The sequence below is a fragment of the Lynx canadensis genome, chromosome F2 (genome assembly GCF_007474595.2).
Source record: "Lynx canadensis isolate LIC74 chromosome F2, mLynCan4.pri.v2, whole genome shotgun sequence".
Taxonomy (NCBI): domain Eukaryota; kingdom Metazoa; phylum Chordata; class Mammalia; order Carnivora; family Felidae; genus Lynx; species Lynx canadensis.
The window spans coordinates 74,662,854-74,685,436 of NC_044320.2; the positions used below are offsets into that span (position 1 = coordinate 74,662,854).

General features: G+C 39.3%; 2 long non-coding RNA genes across 2 annotated transcripts in view; one reads left to right on the top strand and one right to left on the bottom strand.

The window, feature by feature from the left end:
* The window catches only part of LOC115506174, a 72,000-nt gene that overhangs the window by 20,061 nt on the left and 29,356 nt on the right, over window positions 1-22,583 (bottom strand). The gene's annotated exons all lie outside the window — the stretch shown is intronic.
* On the top strand, window positions 1,652-21,080 carry LOC115506173. The gene is made up of 4 exons (XR_003966262.1): window positions 1,652-1,670; window positions 4,042-4,121; window positions 4,685-4,689; window positions 21,070-21,080. It is a non-coding gene; the product is annotated as an uncharacterized LOC115506173 (long non-coding RNA).

A 22,583-nucleotide genomic window follows, 5' to 3' on the forward strand; every position in this document is an offset into this window, starting at 1 on the left:
ACAGGACACACCTTTACCCCAGGCCTCTGTGGGAATTGAAAACACTGGGTATATGCCACACATTGTCATTATGTAAACATAGCTTAGACACAGCTAAATTCTTATGGTTGACACTCCTCTATCTGACAGCCACAGAAATGGTGAACGGTGGAAAAGGACACACAAAACCAAAATCATTTACGAGACAGCTTCTAGCATCTAGCTTGCCTCAGCCCCTCTAAGGACTTGTGTCACCACAGTGCAGCATTTTTGCAGGTAAGATTTAGGTCCTGTGGCCACTCTGGCAGAAATGCTAGGTGCCCACTGCTGAGGCCATTCTTCTCTGGACACAGTATATAAAACAGTTCCCAAAGAGGGCCATGCGGTAGTTCAACTGTCATCTCCAACATTCTTCTTTTATTCTTCTTTTCTAGCTGTTTTTGCTAATTTTGCTGACTTTCTGCAGTGTGAAGCTTAAGAGGTGGTGGAAGCTCAAAGGAGAACCAAAGAAGAAAGAGGGACATGTGCTTGGGGGCCCGGCAGTGCGCACTTGTGAGAGCATGTATTTGGCCTGGCGACAAAGCCCCACATTCACCAACAGCCAACGTGAAGAATGTGGCTCCCACGAACCCTTATGCAAACCCCTCTCCCAAGCCCTCAGCAACTTCACAGTAGAGGCACAGTATAAAAAGTCAAGGACACTGGCACAAAAACAGACACATAGATCAATGGAACAGAATAGAAAACCCAGAAATGAACCCACAACTATATGCTCAATTAACCTTTGACAAAGCAGGAAAAAAAAAATCCCATGGGAAAAAGACAACCTCTTCAATAAATGGTGTTGGGAAAACTGGACAGCAACATGTGAAAGAATGAAACTGAACCACTTTCTTACACCATACACAAAGATAAATTCAAAGTGGATTCAAGACCTAAATGTGAGACAAGAAACCATTAAAATCCTAGTAGAGAACATAGGTTGTAACCTCTTCAAAATCAGCTGTAGCAAGTTCTTACTAGATATGTCTCTGGAGGCAAGGGTAACAAAAGCAAAAATAAACTATTGGGACTTCATGGAATTAAAAAGCTTTAGCACAGGGAAGGAAACAATCAACAAAACTAAAAGGCAGCCCATGGAATGGGAGAAGATATTTGCAAATGACATATACGATAAAGGGTTAAAATCCAAAATATATAAAGAACTTGTAAAACTCCACACACACACACAAACCCCCCAAATAACCCAATTTAAAAATGGGCAGAAGACATGAATAGACATTTTTCCAAGGAAGACATACAGATGGCTAACAGACATGTGAAAAGATGTTCAACATCAACTTATCATCAGAGAAATACAAATCTAAACCACAATGAGTTTACGTACCTGTCAGAGTGACTAAAATTAACAACTCAGGAAACTACAGATGCTGGTGAGGATGTGGAGAAATGGGAACCCGCTTCCTCAAAAAGTTAAAAATAGAACTACCCTATGACTCAGCAATTGTCCTACAACTGCACTACAATTACTAATTGTAATTGCAATACAAACAATACTAAACCAAAGGCATGCATGCACCCTGATGTTTATAACAGCATTATCTACAATAGCTAAATTATGGAAAGAGCCCAAATATTAATAGATTGATGAATGGATGAAGAAGATGTGGTATGTGTGTGTGTGTGTGTATGTGTGTGTGTGTGTGTGTGTATATATATACATACATATAATGTATATACATATATATACATTATATACATATAATGTATATCTATAATGTATATCTATAATATATATAATGTATATATATAACGTGTGTGTATATATATAATATATATAATGTGTATATATATATATATATATAATGGAATATTACTCAACCATAAAAAAGAATGAAATCTTGCCATTTGCAATGATGTGGATGGGGCTAGAGTGTATTATGCTTAGTGAAGTCAGCCAGGGAAAGACAAATACCATATGATTTCACTCAGATGTGGAATTTAAAAGTTTAAAAAACAAAGCAAATGATCATAGGGGGAGGAAAGAAGCAAACCAAGAAACAGACTCTTAACTATACAGAACAAACTGAGGGTTACCAGAGGGGAGGTGGGTGGGGAGATGGGCGAAATAGGTGATGGGGATTAAGGAGGGCACTTGTGATGAGCATTGGGGTGTTGTGTGTAAGTGCTGAATCACTAAATTGCGATTACCTGCGGGAACTAACATTTCACTGTATGTTGACTAACTGGAAGTTAAATAAACAGTTACAAAAAGAAACAAAACAAGGGAAGGAAAGCTTTCCATGTCTCGAAGATGGGGACCTTTGTGATGACTGTCCACAAACCGAGTGAATTATCAGAGTCTCTTGTGCAAATGATAAAAACGCACGGCATTCTATAAAATGCTTTGTTATGTTTGTTATTTCCATATTTTTAACATTCTTGAGAACCAAGGATGGAACCAAGTAAGGAATACTTACTGCATTCTCACAGCCGATCCTCTAACCCAAAGCACTCAGGAAGGGCCAGAGAAAGGAAAGGACGCCTTGGGATTCAAAGCAGAGTTTATTGCACGTTATTTAGGGAAGCTACGTGTATAGCGGTTAGAGGAGCGGGAGCTTTGGAATCACAGTCTGGGCTCAAATCTCACTTCTACTTATGAGAGGTACACCCCTCGGCGAGTTATGTACCTGCCTGAGTCCCATGCTTACCCCACAGGGCTGTTTGGAGAATTAAATAAAACAAGGCATGGGAAGCGCAGAGTGTTTAGTACTTGGTAAGTGTTCGCTCATCAGAATGCTTCTCAAGGTTTTTTTCTAGCTGCCTGCTTGCCACAGCTGCCCAAGGACCTTCCTGGGAGTCGTGTCTCCTCTGGTCAGAGCTTCCTGCACACAGGCTTACATAAAGCTTTACCTCTGTCCCCAAACTGAATACTTTCAGATGCCTGAGGGTGTGGTCTCTTAGCCCAGGGAACATTTCGGCAATGAATGGCTGGAGAAATGTCAGAACTCTTGTCCTCAGAATGGTCCCAAGGCATAACAATACGTTATTGAAAATTAATAGTTTTTACAGAGAGCTACATGAAGCATCTACTTTGAGAGCAAACTTCCTCCTACAGAAAAACCAGAAAGAAAGTCACGATCTTTTCTTGTTCTCCACATAAAAATCCTGTGACCCAGAATGCTTTCTGCATCACACTTGGATTTGTTTGGGGGAGGTTCCCTCAGTTTTACTGACAAATAATTGACATATCACTGTATAAGTTTAAGGCATATAGGATGATGGTTTTATTTACATATATTGTGAAATGATTACCACAATATATTAAACTAACATTCATCTTCTCATAGAGATACAATTTGAAAAAATCAAAACAAAACATCTCCTTGTGATGAGAACTCATAGGATTTTTTTATCTTCTAACGGAAGTTTGTATCTTTGACTACCTTCCTCCAATTCCCCTTCCTGCCACCCTCCTCCTCTGCTAACCACAAGTCTGACCTCTTTTTTCTATGACTTTGCACTTTTTTTTCTTTTCTAGTTTCCATATATAAATGAGATCATATAGTATTTGTCTTTCTCTGAGTTATTTCACACAGCCACAATGTCTTCAAGATCCATCCATGTCAGATATCCTGGGTGGCTCAGTCAGTTATATGTCCAGCTCTTGATTTTGGCTCAAGTCATGATCTCAGTGCTCATGAAGGTTCATGAGGGCTCATGAGATCGAGCCCCGTGTCGGACTCTGTGCTGACAGTGCAGAGCCTGCTTGAGATTCTCTCTCTCTTCTCTCTCCCTCTCTCTCTCTCTCTCTCTCTCTCTCTCTCTCTCTTTCTCCCTCTGTCTACCCCTGCCCTGCTCACTCACTCTCTTAAAATAAATAAATAAACATTTAAAAAAAGATCCATCCATGCTGTTACAAATGGTAGGATTTCCTCATTTTTTATGGCTGAATAATATATACATACACAAAATGGAATACACACACACACACACACACACACACACACACACACACACATTTCAGCTTCATTCTCCGATTATCCACTGATGAACACTTAGGTTGATTCCATGTCTTGGCTATTGTAAATAATGCTGCAGTGAACATGGGGGAGCAGGTATCTTTTCGAATTAGGGTTTTTGTTCCCTTTGGATATCTTCCCAGAAGTGGAATTGCTGGATCACATGGTATTTCTATTTTTAATTTTTTGAGGATCCTCCATACTGTTTTCCATAATGACTTCATCAATTTACATCCCCACCAACGTGCACAAGGGTTCCTTTTTCTCCACATCCTTGCTATGTGAAAAAAATGCAACTGGACCCATATTTTACACCACTTTTTTACAAAAATTAACTCAAAATGGACTAAAGATTTAAATGTAAGACCTGAAACTCCCAGAAGAAAACTGGAAAAAAGCTGTTTGACATGGATCTGGGGGATGAGTTTTTGGATAGGACACCTTAAGTATCAGCAACAAAATAAAAAATAAATAAGGGAGACCGCATCAACAACAGGGCAACCTTGCAAGAGTTAAATGAATTGAGACGTGCAAAACACTCAGAACTTGCATAACATGGGGTGCCTGGGTGGCTCAGTCGGTTGAGCGTCCGACTTCGGCTCAGGTCATGATCTCGCGGTCCGTGAGTTCGAGCCCCGCGTCGGGCTCTGTTCTGACCACTCAGAGCCTGGAGCCTGTTTCAGATTCTGTGTCTCCCTCTCTCTCTGACCCTCCCCCGTTCATGCTCTGTCTCTCTCTGTCTCAAAAATAAATAAACGTTAAAAAAAATTAAAAAAAAAAAAGAACCTGCATAACATGTAGGAAGATTCCAGAAGTGTTGTTGCTATTGCTGCTGCTGCTACTACTTACTATGCCAGTGGTTATTTCCTCAAGCAGCTGTGGTCTGTGTTAACATGGGTTTTCTAGGTGTGCACATCTGCATGAAATGGTTGTGTGAGTGTTCAAGTCTAACACAATATGATTATCAAAACTCGAGAAAGTGTCACCAAAACCAAAAATTCCTCTATTATTTTTTTTTTAAAGGCGGGTCTGGGAAAAGGACACATTAGCTCCAAGAAAAGCCTGCTCTGATGGTAAAGGCCTGGACTCCATTCAGGAGACCTCTGTCCTAATCCTGAAGTTACCTATTTTATTAGGTAGCTCTGGGACCTTGAATAAAGCTACTCGATCTCCCCCCACACACACCCCACCGCCCTCCAGGTCCTCACTATACAGTAGAAATAACTACCTGGCTTGACTTTCAGAGGGATATTTTAAGTATCAGGTAAACATATGTCAAGGCTTTCTTTGTACTACAATAATATTTCTATTTTATTGAACAACTGCCTAATGAAAAGCAAATTTCCTTTAGATAGGAGATCATCAGGTGGCTTCATATAATAGAAAATGACTGGACTGAGAATCCAAAGCCTTGGTTTAACAGTTACATAACATTGGGCAAGCCAAAGCTCAAAGACCTTATTTCGTTAACTATAAAGCTGTCCTACGAATCTGTGACCTCCTTGCGGGTCAAATTAGATGATGTGTAGGAAAGTACCCTGTGAATTGGTACTATTCTTGTTAGCATAAAATATTTTCATACTCACTACTTACATAATTTAGGAATTCAGTGACTATAGCTGTTGTTGCTGAAATACATTATTTTGGAGAATCAAAGTCTCAAGGATAAATTCCCTTGCACTAAATGCTTTACGTGCACCACGCCTGTGCCTTCTCCCTTGCCTTCCTACAGGAACAAAGTGATCTTTTAAACACATTAATCAAACCATCACACTCGCTTGACCAGAAATGTTCAGACGGTTCCCAATGTCCTTGGAATAATGTACGGTTCCCTGTCAAGGCCAGGAAGCAGGTCCACGATGTGGCAGTCTTCTTCATCTACCTCCCCCCTCTCATTTTCTCTACTCTCTGCTCACTTCCTGTACTCCAAGGATCTTGATAAGACGCCAGAGTACATCAAGCTCTTTCCTACAGGAGGGTCTTTGCCCAAACAGTTCTCTCTGACAAGAATACATTCTTTCTCCTGACTTTCACATTGCTCCTGCCCATCCTTTAGGCCTCGTGTGGTCTCTGAACTTGGCCCTATGGCTCGTTCTATTCGGTTGGCTTGATTCAGTTACATAATTACAGTAGCAGGTACCAGTTAAGCACACAGCCTTCTCATTAAATATCAGCAAACCTTGGGAGAGATGATGCTGAACATCTAAAACCAGAGATCAACTTCCACGTGAAGAGTAGGAAAGGAATCTTCATTTGCTTCTATAAAATTCCAAAGACTTTTTTTTTTTTAATTTGTTACTGCTGTTATTAACTCCTGTATTCCAGGATTAGGAAACCAAGGAATGTCTCCACTGTGGTTCCTGGGTGACTCCGTCAGTTGGATGTCCGACTTTGGCTCGGGTCATGATCTTGTGGTTTGTGGGTTCATGGGTTCGAGTTCCGCGTAGGGCTCTGTGCTCACCTGGAGCCTGCTTGGGATTCTGTGTCTCCCTCTCTCTCTGCCCCTCCCCTGCTCATGCTCTGTCTCTCAAAAATAAATAAGCACTAAAACTAAATTTAAAAAAATGTCTCCACCAAGATTTGCCTGCAGTATTTCTAATTACGGTAGATTTCCTTTTCTTGAGGTCCTCCCATTCTTCCAAGGTACCTGGTCTACCAGGAAATGACCTTCCTTGATACCTATAAGGCTGGGAGGAGTCCTGTAAGCCCCAGAACAGGTATCAGTCCAGCTTCCTGGGAAATAAGCTTGGAAGGCATTGGTTCCACATATGGGCTATAACCACTGTCCCTAAAAATGGGAGTTTATCGTATATGATCAAATGACAGTTTTTAATGACACTTAAAAATGACACACCTGTGCTGTGGTTACACTATCAATGTCTTCAATTATATACTGGCAAAGAGAAAGAAGTGGTTCTTATTGAACCTATAAAAATAAGTCCATGGCCATAAAAGAGGAAGTATCTCAGCATCTCAGTAATAGTCACTGTCACAGAACCTGTCTACTGCGCTAAATAGGTTCATGGACAAAGGAAATTAATATTTTTCATGTTACCCATACAATGGCTTGATCATTGATGGATATACGCTGGTTACAGTAAATTTCATTCCATATATTTGTCTAAGCTTAACCCATTATCAAGACGTTCATCTGAAATCCACGTTCAGAACTAGAATTAGTCCTCTGAGCACTTGTTAGTTTACAATCTACACTAAGATTCCCCATAAGACATTTTCCAAAATTCTGAGGGTGTCAGTTGGAACGAGATATCTTTCAAGAAGAGTTTTATGGCAGCTTACGCAAGCATAGCTTCCTTCACTGAGGATCAGACACATATCAAGAAGAAAGGAAAAGGACTTCACATGCCCATCAGAAAATAGAACATTGAGAGGAGACAAGATGGCGGACCAGCATGGAAGTTTTTTGTGTGTCTCACGTCCACGAAATACAGCCGCACCAATACTAAACCATCCTACACACCTAGAAAACTGATCTGAGGATTAACACAACAATCTGCACAACCTGAACCACAGAATTCAGCAGGGAGGTGGCGCGGAGAGGTGAACTTGGGGAGTGAGAAGCCGTGAAAGGTAGGGAACCACTTTTGTCGGAGGAGAGAGGGCAGAGACTGGGGAGGGGGAGAGGATGTGGGAAAAGCACCCCTCCCCAAAAGCAGCCGGGGAGAAAGTGGAATATTGGAAACAGCCACAGGGAATAAACGAAAAAGGGAGAAGGGAGAAAGGAGAGGGTTTAAATTCCACTAAGACTGTAAATAAAGGGGAGCGCAGAGACTGCAACTTCGCAGCTCCCTACCTGGCGGTGCTCCGGTGGGAAGGGCGAATCCCCAGGAGCAGAGTGGGGTCCGGGCGGTGCTCGGGCCACACGGGGAGAAGCGGCTCCACTGCTGGAAGGACATTTGGTAGAGACGGCTGAAGCCACCTGGTCCCGGCAGACCCCGGAAAACGGCCACAGTCGCTGGTGCTGGAACAAGGTCGTCGAGGGTGAAGCCCGCTGCCAGGCGTGTGTTGTGATTTTCCATAGTCCCTGAGACACTGCTGCTACACTACATTTTTCTCACGACCTTTTTCTGGGGCGGGCTGGCACCTGGCCGCAGTCTCCGGGCTTGGGCAGCAGCAGGGTCCCACAAGCGGTCCTGGGTTCAGGTGACATTCGGCCGTTGCTCATTCGGCCAGTGCTCGGAGAGACCCTCCCGCAGAGGGGCGAACGGGTCAAAGCCACAGTCCTTCAGAAGTAAGGGGCGGGGAAAACAGCCGCATCTGAGACAAAACTCAGGAGAGAGGTACTGCCTGGGGCTTGGTCACGGACAGTAAAAGAGCGGGGAGTGGACAGAAGCTGAAGACAGAGGACCGCTGTGCGATTGCTGATCGGGGAGAACAGACAGGGTAGCTGGAGGATGCCATTTTCACTCTCCGCGCACGCGCATACTTACGAGCGCCCCAACCATCCACCCCAGGAGGCTAGCAGCGCCATCTAGTGGAGAACGGAGCCGTCACACTGAGCCCCGCCCGACTGGGCCCAACTCGCTCTCAAGAACACAAGTCTCACCAAGGGCTTAGTTTATGGACTATAAGGCTCTACATAGACTGACTTCTAGGGGAAAACGAAGTAATTTCAGTCTGATTTCAATCTGTTAACAGGTCCCTGTATTCAAATTTCTTTCTCTTTTTTCTCTTTTACACTTCTTTTTCTTGAATACAGAAAGAGAAAAAATTCAATTTTATTTTCCCTTTTTATTAAAAATATTTTTAATTTTTTTATTATATTTTTTATTTTGTGTAATTTTTTTCAATTCTATCTTACTTCCATCATTTTATTTTAGTCTACTTCAGTGTATTCACCTTTTCAAATTTTAAAACAATTTCCTTTTTTTTCTTTCTTTTTTCTCTTTATCGTTTCTTTTCTTTTTCTGGAATGTGGAAAGAGAAAAATTTCATTTTTATTTTTCATTTTTATGAAAAATATTTTTCTTTAATTTTTTTCTACTATATCCTTTACTTTTGTGTAAATTTTTTCAAATTCTATTTTACTCCCATCATTTCATTTTAGTCTACCTCAGTGTATTCATTTTTTCAATTCTGAAATGACTTCCTTTTTTTTCCCTTCTTTTTCTCTAATCTGTCAAAACACTTTCAACACCAAAACCAAAACACACCTAGGACCTAGCATCATCTATTCGATTTGTGTGTGTGTGTGTATGTGTTTTTAATTATTAATTTTAATATTTTTTAATTTTAATTTTTATTTCAATTTTTCTACCTCATTAATTCATTAATGAAAAATATTTTTCAAAATATATTTTTCAAAATATATTTTTTCAAATTCTATTTTACCCCCATCATTTCATTTTAGTCTACTTCAGTGTATTCATTTTTTCAAATCCTCAAATGATTTCCTTTTTTTTTCTCTAATCTGTCAAATCACTTTCAACACCCAGATCAAAACACACCTAGGATCTAGCATCATTCATTAGATTTGTGTGTGTGTGTGTGTGTTTAATTTTTTAATTGTAATTTTTTAATTGTAATTTTTTAATTTTAATTTTTCTACCTCATTAATTCCTTTTCTCCCTTCAAAATGACAAAATGAAGGAATTCACCCCAAAAGAAAGAGCACAAAGAAATGACAGCCAGGGATTTAACCAACACAGATACAAGCAAGATGTCTGAACCAGAATTTAGAATCACGATAATAAGAATACTAGCTGGAGTCGAAAATAGATTAGAATCCCTTTCTGCAGTAAAAAATAGCCAGAATGAAATTAAAGATGCTATAACTGAGCCGCAATCATGGATGGATGCAGCAGTGGCAAGGATGGATGAGGCAGAACAGAGAATCTGTGATATAGAGGACAAACTTATAGAAGATAATGAAGCAGGAAAAAAGAGGGAGATTAAGGTAAAACAGCATGATTTAAGAATTAGAGAAATCAGTGAGTCACTAAAAAGGAACAACATCAGAATCATAGGGGGTCCCAGAAGAGGAAGAGGGACAAAAAGGGGTAGAAGGGTTATGTGAGCAAATCATAGCAGAAAACTTTCCTAACCTGGGGAAAGACACAGACATCAAAATCCAGGAAGCACAGAGGACCCCCATTAGGTTCAACAAAAACCAACCATCAACAAGGCATATCAGAGTCAAATTCACAAAATACTCAGGCAAGGAGAGAATCATGAAAGCAGCAAGGGAAAAAAAGTCCCTAACCCACAAGGGAAGACAGACCAGGTTTGCCACAGACCTATCCACAGAAACTTGGCAGGCCAGAAAGGAGTGGAGGGACATATTCAGTGTGCTGAATCAGAAAAATACGCAGCCAAGAATTCTTTATCCAGCAAGTCTGTCATTCAAAATAGAAGGAGAGATAAAAAGTTTCCCAGACAAACAAAAATTAAAGGAGTTTGTGACCACTAAGCCAGCCCTGCAAGAAATTTTAAGGGGGACTATCTGAAGGGAGAAAAGATGGAAAAAAAAAAAAAGCAACAAAGATTAGAAAGGACCAGAGAACACTACCAGAAACTCCAACTCCACAAGAATCATAATAGCAATAAATCCATATTTCAGTACTCACTTTAAATGTCAGTGGACTCAATGCTCCAATGAAAAGACATAGGGTTACAGAATGGATAAGCAAACAAGATCCATCCATGTGTTGTTTACAAGAGACCCACTTTAGACCTAAAGACATCTTCAGATTGAAAATATGGGGATGGAGAACCATCTATCATGCTAACGGTCAACAAAAGAAAGCTGGAGTAGCCACACTTATATCAGAAAATCTAGACATTAAAATAAAGACTGTATCAAGAGATTCAGAAGGGCATTATATCAGAATCAAGGGGTCTATTCACCAAGAAGACCTAACAGTTGTAAACATTTATGTGCCAAATGTGACTAAATCAATTAATCACAAACATAAAGAAACTCATCGATAGTAATACCATAATAGTAGGCGACTTCAACACCCCACACACAACAATGGACAGATTATCTGATCAAAAAATCAACAAGGAAACAATGGCTTTGAATGACACACTGGACCAGATGGACTTAACAGATACATTCAGAACATTTCACCCTAAAGCAGCAGAATACACATTCTGCTCCACTGCACATGGAACGTTCTCCAGAATGGAACATATACTGGGACATAAATAAGCACTCAACAAGTACAAAAAGATCAAGATCATACCGTGCATATTTTCAGACTACCACACTCTGAAACTAAAAATCAACCACAAGAAAAAATTTGGAAAGGTAACAAATACTTGGAGACTGAAGAACATCCTACTAAAGAACGAATGGGCTAACCAAGCAGTTAAAGAGGAAATTAAAAAGTATATGGAAGCCAATGAAAATGATAACACCACAACCCAAAACCTCTGGGACATAGCAAAGGCGGTCATAAGAGGAAAGTATATAGCAATCCAGACCTTCCTAAAAAAGGAAGAAAGATCTCAGATACACAACCTAACCTTATGCCTTAAAGATCTGGAAAAAGAACAGCAAATAAAACCCCAAACCAGCAGAAGACAGGAAATAATAAAGATTAGAGCAGAAATTAATACTATAAAAACCAAGAAAACAGTAGAACAGATCAATGAAACCAGAAGCTGGTTCTTTGAAAGAATTAACAAAATTGATAAACCACTAGCCAGTTTGCATCAAAAAGAAAAAGGAAAGGACCGAAATAAATAAAATCAAGAACGAAAGAGGAGAGATCACAACCAACACAGCAGAAATAAAAACAATAATAAGAATATTATGAGCAATTATATGCCAATAAATTGGGCAATCTGGAAGAAATGGACAAATTCCTAGAAACATATAGACTACCAAAACTGAAACAGGAAGAAATAGAAAATTTGAACAGACCCACAACCAGTAAGGAAATCGAATTAGTAATCAAAAATCTGCCAAAAAACAAGAGCCCAAGGGCCAGATGGCTTTCCAGGGGAATTATACCAAACATTTAAGGAAGAGTTAACACCTATTCTCTTGAAGCTGTTCCAAAAAATAGAAGTGGAAGGAAATCTTCCAAACTTTTTCTATGAAGCCAACATTATCTTGATTCCAAAACCAGACAGAGACCCCACTAAAAAGGAGAACTATAGACCGATTTCCCTGATGAACATGGATGCAAAAATCCTCAACAAGATATTGTTGCCGGATCCAACAATACATTAAAAAAAAATTATTCACCATGACCAAGTGAGATTTATACCTGGGATGCAGGGCTGGTTCAATATCCACAAAACAACGTGATTCATCACATCAATAAAAGAAAGGACAAGAACCATATGATCCTCTCAATGGATGCAGAGAAAGCATTTGACAAAATACAGCATCCTTTCTTGATAAAAACCCTCAAGAAAGTAGGGGTAGAAGGAGCATACCTCGAGATCATAAAAGCCATATATGAACGACCCAACACTAATATCATCCTCAATGGGGAAAAACGGAGAGCTTTCCCCCTAAGGTCAGGAACAAGACAGGGATGTCCACTCTCGCCACTGTTATTCAACATAGTATTGGAAGTCCTAGCCTCTGCATTCAGACAACAGAAAGAAATAAAAGGCATCCAAATTGGTCAGGAGGAGGTCAAACTTTGACTCTTTGACTCCTGAAATCATTGTTTCACTATATGCTAACTAATTTGGATGTAAATTTAAAAAAATAAAAAAAAGAAGAAAAAAGAAAATAGAACACTGAACACATTTGCATTTCTTTCATTGAGTTCACCATCCAGCCCTATGGCTTTATTTCTGTTCTGGTTGATCCCGATCTGAGTCTGCTTTCGCACTGTCAACTGCTTCTGGACTGAAGAGGCCCAAGGGACCAGATTCTGCCTCTGCTGTGTCCTGACGAGAGCAAGAATGTCTGCAGCTCACAATGGGAAGCCCATACCTAGAGTCCACTTGTTGGCCAATCCCTTTCCAGACTGACTTTTTAGTGTTTCGTGTTGCCCTGTGTCTTCCACCAGACATCATTTCTGGCTTGTAGCACCAGAGTCTTTGGGCACATGAGAGGAGCCCACACACTTCCTACTGATGACAAAATTGAATGCACCTAATTCCATTATTTGGGTAACCAAAAGCATCAGTTGGAGAAAGGAGAAACTTCTATTTTGGCATAAGGCATGACCACTTTACACGGATTTGGTTAATCATTACAGTGAAGGTACCAACAATCGCCAGAGCCCTTCTCTTCATCCCGGCGAAGATCTCTGATGCCACATATTTGTAGTTATAAATTTTCGTGGAAAATGTTGAGTTTCTCTTTTTGACTTGACAGCTTTTCCCCACATTTCCTCGGGGCAAATCCTATAATGGGGCTAAACTAAGGAAGAAATAGAGAGCATACCAAATGTATCCCATCGTTCCCAGCATCCCGGTAGCCACTGATTGCCATGTCATGGGTTTCAGCTAAAAGAACGAGCCTTGGGTGGTTTGGTCAACTAAGAAGTGACTCCGAGCGCAGTGACATCTTCAGTTTTATTTGTCCAAACAAAAACATACAGCTGAATGGCTACCCTGGAATCCTCAATAGCTAGAGTGACAATACAGTTGTTTTTAAATGACGGAACAGAAGGCAACAATATTAATTAATGAGGGGATGATTAATAATAGACTTAAGAGGGGCGCCTGGGTGGCGCAGTCGGTTAAGCGTCCGACTTCAGCCAGGTCACGATCTCGCGGTCTGTGAGTTCGAGCCCCGTGTCGGGCTCTGGGCTGATGGCTCAGAGCCTGGAGCCTGTTTCCGATGCTGTGTCTCCCTCTCTCTCTGCCCCTCCCCCGTTCATGCTCTGTCTCTCTCTGTCCCAAAAATAAATAAACGTTGAAAAAAAAATTAAAAAAAAAATAATAGACTTAAGAAGCTTCCAGCTATGACAAATTTTTATTCTTCCTTTGAATGATTCAAAAGAATGACAAAAGTTAGAGAAAGGGCTCAGAGCATTCTGACAAGGTAAGAATCGTCAGTCTCCAGACAGATGACACTAAGGTAGAGAACAGTTCTTGTTTCCAGCAGACTGAATATTCTATGGCCAAGTTTAAGCTGCCAGGTCCCTCATCTTTATATACAAACATTTATGTTGCTTATTACTTTTAATAGGCATTAGTATGTGTGTATGATATTAAACCTATAGAATATGCATAGAGCTACATGGCAGTATCATTTTTAGCTATAAACCTTAACTTTAAAATATAATTAACCTTGGGGCGCCTGGGTGGTGCAGTCGGTTAAGCGTCCGACTTCAGCCAGGTCACGATCTCGCGGTCCGGGAGTTCGAGCCCCGTGTCGGGCTCTGGGCTGATGGCTCAGAGCCTGGAGCCTGTTTCCGATTCTGTGTCTCCCTCTCTCTCTGCCCCTCCCCCGTTCATGCTCTGTCTCTCTCTGTCCCCCAAAAAAAAAAAAAATAAAATAAACGTTGAAAAAAATATATATAATTAACCTTAGCATCATCTTAGAAAATTAGGTATATGTCACACTGAACTCACTGTCTTAATTCAAGCTTTACAAAAAAAATAACTCAAAACCATATTAGGTGACTCTATACCTTTGCTCTATGAATTTTAATTTCTTTAAAAATTTTACGGTTAACCAAAAAAAATTTTTTTTAATGTTCATTTATTTTTTGAGAGAGATAGAGAGCATGAGTAGGGGAGGGGCAGAGAGAGAGGGAGACACAGAATCCAAAGCAGGCTCCAGGCTCTGAGCTGTCAGCACAGAGCCCAACACGGGGCTTGAACTCACAAGCCACGAGGCGCACCCAAAGATTTCTCATAAATGTACCCAACCTAATATTAATCCTAAAGTCTTCAAGTCACTTAATTGACAATGCAGAGTAACACAATCACTGGTGATACTAAAACGTTGTCAAAAAGATGATATCCAAAAATTATAAAAGTCAGGGCAAGTCCAAACAATTGTCAAAGCTATTTGAAGCTCAAAAACACTAATCCTTTTTATTTTCTTACAATAAAGTCATCATTTGTTGTAATTCAACATAACTGAGCACATGTTTGCACTCTTCAGAACCTGAAATATCTTGTGGAAACTGAAAACTTTTCTGAACAGTAACCAGTGTGAACAAATTTAGGAAGTTTATTAACTAGGATTTTCCTTGAGAAAAAACAAGTCTTACATCAAATGCACTAAAATAAAATCAAGCACTTCTGATGCCTTTTCGCATTACCTCCCACACATGTTAAAATCAGGGAAAATAAATAAAGCTGTTTATCAAACAAGTCTCATTAGTTCACAGATATGCCTTGATTAGGAGTAATGTGCAAATCTGGATCCGTACGTAATTCTCTACTGAGTCCCCTGATTGAAAATGCTTCATAAAGGTTTTATTAATACATTTTTTTTCAATGTTAATTTATTTTTGGGACAGAGAGAGACAGAGCATGAACGGGGGAGGGGCAGAGAGAGAGGGAGACACAGAATCGGAAACAGGCTCCAGGCTCTGAGCCATCCGCCCAGAGCCCGACGCGGGGCTCGAACTCCCGGACCACGAGATCGTGACCTGGCTGAAGTTGGACGCTTAACCGACTGCGCCACCCAGGCGCCCCTTATTAATACATTTTTAATGGCTAATCGCTCACTCAATACTTCCTTACATTCCTTTTTCTTCCTTTTACTGGTGCATATCTATATAGTAAAAAAAAAAAAAAAAAAAAAAGATGAGTCTGTAATTCATTCATCTTCTAGAATGTCCTGAGTCTGCCACTTGTATGCAAGGCCACAAACACAACAGATCCCTGAAGTCCCTAGTCACTTCCCCTCTGTGAAGGAAAACTTTTCTCGAGTGGAAGCACAGAAAACTGGTAGTGACTTTGGCCCCAGTTCGAAAGCAAATATACGTAAAGATACATTAAACAAATAAATAGTAACTTCTGTTCAGAAATAATCAGGTAAAAGAGCACAGTGTTGGGGGAAGAGAGACTGGGAAGGTTCCCTGACAGGACCTAAGAGATGCCGGGGTAAGGGGACTGGTAATTTTTCAGGGCATGAGGACTTTGAATTAATACCTTACTTGGGTGAACGAGTAAGTTTTACCAAAATAGCTAGGAATATATCTAAGTCATACTAGACAATTCCAAAGCCCTTTGTTTACCAGAGCATGTTTTTCTTGCATTAACATCCATCTTTCCCTGAACAGTCTTTCCGAATTCTGCCAATCCGTTGATTTCACATCTGGTTTACAGTAAAGCCAGGCAGGTGAATGTGATTAAATTTTCATACAAATTGCTGAAAATCTCATGGAAGAACTAAGCATACTAGCTTTTAGGTTTTTAGGAAAATATAAATGTAAAATGTTGATTTCATTCAATTGGTATAGCATACTTAAAAGAAAAAAATAAGTCAAATAGTATCTCCTAGAAACACATAATAAATTTTCAGATGCTTGAGAAGTAGCTACATGGTACCAGTCACTATTTTGTCCTGCTACACCATACGTGCTAAGTGAATATTGATTACATGAATCTGTAAATTTATCAATACTTATTGAGGAAATAAAATGAGAAGCGAATGAAATATTAACACAGTGTGTTTGTATCTTCCAGACTTGTAAGTCCTTCTTTCCTGCCATGATTAAATCTAACCATGGTCACTTGGTCTGTATTTCAACTGCAGCAGAAATAGTTGATATAAATGAACTATCAGATGAATACTTTACTTCACCATATGTCTTTGTATTCCCTAGTTCATGGCACCCTGAGATTAGGACTCTTCCAAGGTACAAAGAACTCTTCCTGTTCCAAGGGAAAATCCATGGTACATGTGGCTCTTTTTTATAATGCAGGCATTCCTATTGAAAATGGCAGTGATAAGGGGGAAATATTCCCTTCTCTAAAAACAAGACAAAACAAAACAAAAAGAAGAATGTGCCTTATACTAATGAGTAGTCTCGGGTTAAGAGAAATTGAAATAATTTCCATCCTGTTGCTGGGTAAATAGTGTGAAGATTTAGAAGCAGAGTGGCCACAAAAATGACTTTAACAGTGATACTTGGTCCCCAAGGATAAGCCAGAGAAAGGAAAGGGAGTTTCAATTTTTAAAATAAGTCCAAGAATTAACTTCTTGAATTCTACCATGAACAGCTTTTCCCTTTGTTTCAGATGATTGTGCAAGCAAATTCACAGCTTTTGCCTTTGCAGAGTTCTCTTTGAATTAAGAATACTTAAAAAAAAAAATTAAAATTAAAACCATCATCATTTACTCACAATTCATCAAAACTGGAATGTTTGATGACTGTACAACCAAGAATGTGAACTCTTCATAATAATCTTTGCTCTTAGGATAATCTTCTAATATATGTCAATTATCATCTTTTTATTTTGAAGTTTTGAAATATGGACAAACACCAGAAATAATTAGACTGCCTAATTTAGTAAAAACAGTTCAATATGTATTAAATTAATAAATTTACTCACTTTCAAGATAATAATATGGTTAGCAAGTTAATGGTATGGTGAAAACGTATAGCTAAATTACTAATCTGAATATTACAATATAACAGAATAATTGGTAGTGAGAAGTTATTAAAATGGTTAGCATTGTAATGTTGAGAAGATAATTTCTTTCCTAAAAATAATACAAAGTAAAAAAAAAAAATAAAAATATTTCACAAGATTGGTTAATATATATGGGGAAGTGTTAGGGGGTGATATAAAGTTTACATTTGGTAGAATGGTCCAAATAAGAATACAAATGAAATATGAGGGCTTTTACACAAAGGAGCTAATCAGAGTACAGTGGAAGTATAAATATGATTTAGGGCAAGCACAGTTATTACAATTGCTAAAAAGAGGATTGACTTGATCCAAATGACATTAATCAGCCATATTTGTAGGAAAGAGTCACAGCCAACAAAAAAGCTGACTGAAAAGCAATGAGGCTATTAAAAGTCTATTGAGACTGGAGCGCCTGGGTGGCTCAGTCAGTTAAGCATCTGACTTCAGCTCAGGTCATGATCTTGTGGTTTGTGAGTTTGAGCCCCATGTGGGGCTCTGTGCTGACAGCTTGGAGCCCGGAGCCTGCCTCGGATTCTGCATCTCCCTCTCTCTCTCTGCCCCTCCTCTGCTCACACACTGTCTCTCTTTCTCTCAAAAACAAGTACATGCTTAAAATTTTTTTTTAATAAAAATAAAAAAAAATACAGGCTAGAGAGATGATAAAATTAAATAACAGTGCCAAAATAGGTGGTGAAGAGTTGACAGAGTGTAGAGGGGAAAAATGTCTCACAAAGAGATATGTATTAAGCTGGTCAAAATTTACAAAGGCAATCATTCAAAATCTTTGGAACTAGATCAAAGGGCATGTATTTTATTCAACAAAATCTATGGAAATTCAGTAAGAACACAAGGAGGCCATGGTCTTGGGGGTGGGGACTACACCCATCCACCCACAGCTCTGTCTGATAAAATAACAGTTCCAGTGGGCTTGGCAACCAACGTCAGTTCTCATCTCCCCCAGATCTCTGGGATGCAATTGCCCTTATGGGTAGTTTGGCAGCAAGTGAACATCAGACCATCCCATTTTCTGTGGAAGACCTATAGCGAGTGGACGGACTCAACCCGACATTGCTCCTCCGCCCCCAAATCCCACTAGGCAGGAATGATTGGGGTGGGGGGAGAGGCTGTTGGTGAAGAAAACAATTCTTTCAAGAACAACTCTTTGTTGTTGGAGAGCCATACTGGTATTTTAGCAGTTAAGTGGCAGGCCCCATCTCTTCCATCTTCTTAAGACAAAGATCTGTTTTACATAGACTCACCAGAGAGTAAATATTTACAGATCCCAACCTTCCAAGCTCTAGGGTGTGGAAGATCCACACAGAGTGGTGGCAGCAGCTGGGTGGCAGCCCTACTTCCTGCCATCTTCCCAACCCTCATATCCTACTCAGTAGGGACAATTCAGGTGGGGCAGCCCGTGGAGAGTGAACTATTCATCACACCCAACTCTTGCTTCATAACAGAGGTTCTGCCAGGTGAAGGTCAAATTTAGCTTCAACGATTGGCATCTCTCTGTTCTGCTATGGGACCTAACTTCAATTGGATAAGACTATAGATCAGAGTATTGTCAAAAAAAAAAAAAAAAAAAAATCAACCAGCAACAAGTTGTAGAAAAATCAACCGGCAACACGTTGTAGTTGCCTGGCTAAATCCTAGCTATTCCTGACATCCAGGAAGACTATATGCATGCCAAAGGCGTATCTTTGAAGCAACGGTATCAAATGGCATCAGTGACACGTCGCAGGAGAAATAGACTTCACTGAACTAGTCCAGCCAAGCTACTAAATAAATAAGCAAACAACCATAAGAACAAGCCCCATGGAGGACTACTATCCAGAGCTGCTACAATATATTGCCTAAGATACCTAACACAGGGGCGCCTGGGTGGCGCAGTCGGTTAAGCGTCCGACTTCAGCCAGGTCACGATCTCGCGGTCCGGGAGTTCGAGCCCCGCGTCGGGCTCTGGGCTGATGGCTCGGAGCCTGGAGCCTGTTTCCGATTCTGTGTCTCCCTCTCTCTCTGCCCCTCCCCCGTTCATGCTCTGTCTCTCTCTGTCCCAAAAATAAATAAACGTTGAAAAAAAAAATTAAGATACCTAACACAAAAGTATAAGATACGCAAAGACACAACGAAGTGTAATCCATACATAGGGAAAAAAAATGTAGGCAATAGAAATTGCCTTGAAGGGGGTGCAGATGTTGAACTTAGCAGAAAAACTTCAAAGCAGCTATTATTAACATATTCAAAGAGCTAAAGGAATACATATTTTAAAAACAGAAAAAAAGGTGTGATGACAATGTTTCATCAAAAAATAAATAGAAATTAAAAAAAAAACAAATTCAAATTTGGGAGGGAAAAAAAAACAATGTAAATTTGGGAGTGGAACAGAAAAATTACTGAAAAGAAAGAGTCACTAGAGCAGCTCAATAGTAGATTTAAGTTGGCAGTAGAAAGAATCGGTGACCTTGAAGATAGATGGGTAAAGACTATGCAATCAGAAGAAAAGAAAGAAAATAAAATGAAGAAAAATGAACAAAGTTTCAGAGAAGTCTGAGACACCATTAATCACATTAGCCTACACATGAGGACTGAGGACAGTAGGAAGAAATAAAAGAAAGAACCAGGATAAAATATTCAAAGAAATAATGGCTGAAATTTTCCCAAATTTAATGAAAAACATTACATATGCAAGAAGTTAAATGAACTCCAAGTAGGGTAAACATAGGGGTTACACACCCAGATATATCATATACTCAAAATGTTGAAAGAGGAAAACAAAAAAGAAAAGAATGACTCATCATGTACATAATGTACAAGAGGAAAAAAATGACTTATGTACATCATGTACATATACATATATAAGCTCTACCAAAATCAATTAACAGTATATTCTCAATAGGAAAAATGAAGGCCAGAAGCAGTAGGATAACATATTCTAAGTGCTGAAAGGAAAATAATTTTCAATCAAGAATTTTACAGGTGCCTGGGTGGCTCAGTTGGTTAAGCATTGGACTTCAGCTCAGGTCATGATCTCATGATTTGTGGGTCCGAGCCCGGCATAGGGCTCTGCACTGACAGCTCAGAGCCTAGAGCCTGCTTTGGATTCTGTGTCTCCCTCTCTCTCTCTGCCCCTTCCCCACTTGTGCTCTGTCTCTCTCTCTCAAAAATAAATAATAAAATTTTTTTTTTAAATAAAGAAGATCATAGGTAATATAAACAACCTACAAAAAAAGGAATTTTATACCAAGCAAAACTATCTTTCAAAAACCATGAAAGCAAAATAAAGTAAAACTGAATTCAAAATTAAGGCAAAACAAAAACTGAAAGAATTTGTTGCTAGCTCCCCATTTTGCAAGAAATGCTAAAGCTCTTCAGGCTGAAAGTAAGTGACACCAAAGTATAATTTGAATCCACCTGAAAAAAAAAATAAGAGTGCTAGTAAAGGTAATAAAGTAGGCAATTTTTTTCTTGAGAGAGACAGAGAGGGTCAAGTGAGTGAGGGGCAGAGAGAGAGGGAGAGAGAGAGAAAAAGAATCCCACAAAAGGCAGAGAGAGAAAGAGAGAGAAGCGGGGTTCACCCAAAGTGGGGCTCATGACTTCACCCAAAGCAGGGCTTATGCTCACCTGAAGCAGGGCACAAGCTCACCCAATGTGAGACTTGAACTCATGAATGGTGAGATCATGACCTGCGCTTAACCAATTGAGCCACCCGGGCACCCATAAAATAGGCAATTTTTAAAAGACAGCATAAATGCACATTTCTTCCCTTAACAGATTCTAAATGTATAAACAATATGGACATAATAGTATTGTTGGGCCTATCTGACATAAATATGTGATATTTTTGACAATAAGAGCACAAAGGAGGTGGGTGAGAAAATGACACAGATAGTAACTCAAACCTACAGGATGGAATGAAGAGAACTAAAAATGAGAAGACTGATGTAGCAAACTCTTTAAACATATGCTTGTTCTCCTTTCTTCTTCCAGGTTCTTTAAAACATAAAATTCATAAGATAATAATTACAACAACGTATTCTTGGGTGTATAACATATAGAGATCTAACATGTATAATGATAATAGCACAAAAATGGAAGAGATAATATAGCCATTTAGGAATAAAGTTTGTGTATTTCACTAGAATTAAAGTAGCATAAATCTGTTAGGTTAGGACATTGTATGTCCCAGAAACACCTTTAAGAAAAAAACTCAGGGGCGCCTGGGTGGCTCAGTCAGTTAAGCATCTGACTCTTGATTTCAGCTCAGGTCCTGATCTCATGGTTAGTGAGTTGGAGCCCTGCATCAGGGCTCTGTGCTGAGAGCACAGAACCTGCTTGGGATTCTCTCTCTCCCCCTCTCAATCTGCCCCTCCCCCCCCACTCATGCTTGTGCTCTGTCTCAAAATAAATAAACAAACATTAAATGTATATTTAATATATATTAATATAAATATATACAGTTTAAAAATCATTAAAGGAATCCCCTATGATTAAAAGGGCATGGCACACCAGAACACTATAAACTAAATTGACCTAACAGAAATAGCTGTACATAAGTAAATTTTAAAAAAAGAAGAAAGATCTTAAATGAATAATCTTTCACCTTAAGAAACTATAAAAAAAAATAAGAGCACATTAAATTCAAAGCAAGCAGAAATGATAAAAAAAATGTAGCAGAAATAAGTGAAATAGAGATTAGAAAAAAAAACTAATGAAATCAAAAGTTGGTTCTTTAAAAAGATCAACAAAATAAAACCTTAGCTGGACTGACCAAGAAAAACAGAGAGGGAGAGGGGACTCAAAGTACTAAAATTGGGAATAAGAAGAAACGTTACTACAGACAGAAAGATAAAGGATAATAAGAAAATACTATGAACAAACACATGTCAACAATTTAGATAACTTAGACGAAATAGACAAATTCCTAGAGACATAAACTAACAAAACCAACTCAAGAGGAAATAAGATAACTGAATAGACTGAAATAACATATTGAATTAGTAACCTAAAAAACTTCCCTCAAGGAAAATCCTGGGCCCAAATGGC